The 4,518-nt window shown below is 57.5% G+C and overlaps 1 non-coding gene across 1 annotated transcript; it reads left to right on the forward strand.

The window, feature by feature from the left end:
* Window positions 1-569: 569 nt before the first annotated feature.
* TRNAS-CGA (transfer RNA serine (anticodon CGA)) lies at window positions 570-651 on the forward strand. Its single transcript has one exon. It is a non-coding gene; the product is annotated as a tRNA-Ser (tRNA).
* The last annotated feature ends 3,867 nt before the right edge of the window (window positions 652-4,518 follow it).

A 4,518-nucleotide genomic window follows, 5' to 3' on the forward strand; every position in this document is an offset into this window, starting at 1 on the left:
TAGGCCTGTCCTGTAGTAGGTGACTTTTGGGTGCTCTTCTGGCTCTGTCAATCTGTTTCTTCACTTCCGCAGGTGGGTATTGTAGTTGTAAGAAGGCTTGATGGAGATCTTGTAGGTGTTTATCTCTGTCAGAGGGGTTGGAGCAAATGCGGTTGTATCGCAGAGCTTGGCTGTGGACGATGGATCGTGTGGTGTGGTCAGGGTGAAAGCTGGAGGCATGCAGGTAGGAACAGCGGTCAGTAGGTTTCCGCTATAGGGTGGTGTTTATGTGACCATCGTTTATTAGCACAGTAGTGTCCAGGAAGTGGATCTTAATCGCGTCTCTGCTAAGGCTGCGTCTACACTCCCCCTTGTGTCGGTAGAACGTATGTGGCTCAGGGGTGTGAATAAGCCACCCCCCGAGTGACACAAGTTACACAGACCTAAGCGCCGGTGTGGACAGTGCTATGGTGCTGGGAGAGCTTCTCTTGCCAACATGGCTACGGCTGCTCGTTGAGGGTGGAGAGCTCCCTCCCGTCGGCTTCCAGCCGCTCCAGTAGAGACTGCCACTGGGGGCCACGTCACTCACAGCTGTGAGGGCCGAGCGGTTAAGGTGTTGGACACGAAATCCAATTGGGTTTCTCTGCGCAGGTTCAAATCCTGCTCACAGCGAGGCCTGTGTTTTAGCCACACTTGCTCACCAGGGCAATACATCTCCACCGGCCCTGAGACGCTCTCCATACACTCCCCACCCCAGGTAAACCCTGTTCTGCTCCTTTCATGGGGATGCCTGGGATGGTGCCTCACGCTGTGTCCCTGCGGTCTCAGGCCTCTGCCCCTCACCCAGCGCCCCCCGGCTCAGCCCCACCCCTGGGTGCTGCTCCTCTCCAGAACGTGGAAGGAGCTGAGCACGGGCAGCCCGTAGAAGAGGCCACAGGAGCCTGAGCCTCCCCCAAAAGGCCGTTCATGCGGGGGGGAAACGTTGGGGATGTGGGGCGGGTCTCCCCTCCGGAGGCCCGTGGGCCCGTGGTCGTCTTTCGAGCACTGGAAGCGAAGCTCCAGAGAAGTGGGGGCCCCGCCTGCACCCCGCTCCCCTCTGCCTCTTAGCCCGATGCCCTGCTCTTCCTCTGCCTCTTCCCATCCCCCCTCCGCCTCTTCCCCCAAAACCTGCGCCCCACCCCCCCTCGGCCTTTTCCCCCGCGGCCCCGTCTTCTCGTGCCTCTTCCTGTCCTGCTCCACCTCCTTCCCCAAGGACCCCCCTGCCCCCCGCTCACCAAAGACAGAGAAAAGGGATGGGTGCCTGGCCCCATGGCCCCCGGTAGCCCCCCTTCGGGGAAAGGGGCAGAGAGGAGCAAGCAGGGGGTGAGTGGAGTCCTGGGGGAAGAGGCGGAGAGGAGTGAGGGGCAGGTAGGGGGATCTCGGGGGCCAGAGGAGTGAACAGTGGGGGGACGGGGCCTCGGGGGAAGAGGATTACCGGGGGCGGGGCCGCTGTGGCAGGGCCATGCTCTAGGCCCCGGTGGCCCCCCAACTTCTCGGGGCCATCTGAAACCCAGGATGAAGGTGACACAGGGCCTGGTTCCTCTTTGGGCTAAGATTCCATAACACCGCTCCCTTCCTGGCAGTGTGAAGGGGTTGGACAGGGGCATAAAGCCCTCCAGACACGGCCGGAGACAGGGAAAGGGCCGTCAATGCGGAAGAGAATCAGGCCCAGAGTTAGACAAGGGGTGCAGAGAATATTCTGGATTCAGGTCATTGCACTTCGCCCTTGCTCGAAATGCTTCCTGTATTTTCTCCATTTCACTCCCTGACTCTCGGTCTCTGCCCCTTTCCCCGTTTCGTCCTCAGAATTAGCACGTTCAGCCAGTTAATCGCAGCAATCCCGCCATAAGACGGCAGCCTGAAATCTCAGCTCTCCCCCGCCCCACGCACGAGACCTGCTGCCAGCTGAACTGGAGAAAGAATGGGGAACGTCTCTGGCAGAGGGTGTGAAACAGACACCCGGAAAAGGTGAGTTTTCACAGGGATTTCCTCAAATTAGGAGAAACTTGGAGTGCCAGTTAGTGTCCAGAAAACCCTTCAGGGATCAAACAAACCAAGGCCCAGCCCACCCCGATCTGGGCTCCACGTGGGAGTGAGCAGGGGGCTGCTGAGACACACACAGACTGCTGGGCACGCAAGGACTGTGGCTGGGGAGGGGGCTGCCAGACCTCCCTCGGGTGACCAGACGGAAAGCGTGAAAAATCGGGACGGGGGTGGGAGGTAATCGGAGCCTATATAAGAAAAAGACCCAAAAATCGGGACTGTCCCTCTAAAATCGGGACACCTGGCCACTCTAGACCTCCGCCACAGACTGCCACTGAGTGAGTGGGGGGTAGTTGCACAGACCTGCAGTGACCACACGGATTGTGAGGTTTGCTCCCCTCCTGTCTCCAGTGGGGCTGAGGTTTCTCCCTGAGCCTGCTGAGCCCTGTGGCCCTTCCCAGCCACGCCCGTGGGAGCAGAAAACACCGAGAGACCAGGCCGGGGAGGTCATATGGTTTATTGGACCCGCTTCTGTTGGGGAGAGAGACCAGGGCCTGAGGATGAGCTCTGTGGAGCTCGAAGGCTTGTCTCTCCCCAGCAGAAGTTGGAGAATGAAAGAGATCCCCTCCCCGCCTTGTTTCTCTAATCTCCTGGGACCGACCTTGCAAACAGAGAACTCTGAGGCAGTTCAGTGCTTCCGACCGAGCCCCAGGAGCCCGTATGTAACACGGACGTTGCATTCATTCAAACAGTGCCTAGCGCAGCTGGGGGACGGGCTTCAAGCTGCTGCCAGCCACAGCCCCTTCTGTGCCCCAAACTGGGGGCGACTGCGCCTACCGGCCAGACCCCTCTGTTCCAGAACAGAGGTGCCCTTCGGTCTCTCAGCCCGGCGCTCTCACACAACCACAGCAGCTCCAGTCACCAGGTCCCCTCTTGGCGCAGTGGGAGGGGGCAGCAGGACAGAGCAGGCAGGCCACCGAGGGGGAACTGTACTCCGGGAAGCCGTGACTCTGTCAAGGATTTAGGTGTCATACCGGGCAAGCCGCTCAACATCCGCTCCTGGTGCGATACTGTGGGGAACAGGGCCAAAGCCATCAGTGATGACGGGGGGATTTTCTTGGTTTTTCAATGGTTTGCATGCCTCAGTTTCCCTGGGTGCTGTTTGTTTAACGAGGTGGGAGAGGTAGTTTGTTGTTACAGAGGACCAGCGGTGATATCTCCTGTCAGTTGGGCCCTCAGGCAAAGGCCTGGAGAACGGATACCCCAGCGACTGGTGAGCGGGAGGCCCAGCTTGGAAGTCACAGCCAGCTCGGGCCAGTAGAAGGACAATGGGCTGAGGAGAGAAGACCCGGTGACTGCTTCCAGCCAGGGGGAAAGAAAAGAGGGAGGAGAGGAGAGGCTGAGATAGAGGAGATCCAGGCAGCCTGTTCACCTGGGACAGAAGACAAAGGACACAGGCTTGTGGGAAGGTGATATCAGACGCTTAGCTGGAAGGAGGGGGCTTCTGGACTGGGGAGAGAAAACAGCCAGAGCCCACACGGGTGCAGGAGAGACCGAGATGGACTGTGCAGAGGGAGATTAGGCCTGAGGTCCTGAGAGTTTCCTGTGCTGTGTTCAGATGCTCAGTAAACCCCTCTCTTTTACGCTGGCTGAGAGTCACGGCAGTCTCGGGATCGGGGTTGCGTTCTTCCCTCTGGGAGTAGAGGCCCCAGGGGTCCAGAGTGAGGGGACTCCCTGAGGGGGCCCACGGCAGACAGGCATGCTCAAGGCTGAGAGAAGAGGGGTTCCAGGAGGCGGAAGGGCCTACGGCTTAACCCTTGAGAGAGTGGATCTCCAAGAAGTGCTGTCACACTGAAGGGGGTTCCTCCCAAGGACTGTACGAGGCTGAGAGAGAGCACAAGTCCTGTGAGTCCGTGACGCCATCCATGGATAGATAAAGAGAGGATGGAAAGGGAGGTGATTCAGCAGCGGGGAGACTGACACTGGAATACTGCATCCCGTTCTGGTGTCCACATTTCAAAAATAACGTTAAAAAAACTGGAGAGGGTGCAGAAAAGAGCCATATTTGAGGGATGGAGAAGACTTATAAGGAGGGATTGAAAAACTCAGTCTGTTTAGTTTTTAAAAAGATGGAGAGGTGAGCTGATGGCAGCCTGCAAGTGCCTTCCCTGAGAGAAAACACCAAGTATTTAAAGGGCTCTTTAGTCTTGCAAAGAAAGGCAGAACAAGAACCAATGGCTGGAAGCAGAAATCAGAAAAATTCTCCTGAGAACAAGGCAGAGATTTGTAAGAGCGAGGGCGACTCATCACTGGAACAAACTGGCAAGAGAAGTGATGGATTCTCCATCTCTTGATGTCTTCCAGTGAAGACTAGATGCCCTTCGGGAAGGTGCTTTAGTGCAAAAGCAGCTCTTGTGACACACGGGAGGGCTGGGAGATGCAGGGTGTCATATTAGATGCTCCAATGGTCCCTTCTGGCCTTAAGTCGACTAATTTATGAAAAACTGGTGGTTTATT

The sequence above is a fragment of the Lepidochelys kempii genome, chromosome 11 (assembly GCF_965140265.1).
Source record: "Lepidochelys kempii isolate rLepKem1 chromosome 11, rLepKem1.hap2, whole genome shotgun sequence".
NCBI lineage: Eukaryota > Metazoa > Chordata > Testudines > Cheloniidae > Lepidochelys > Lepidochelys kempii.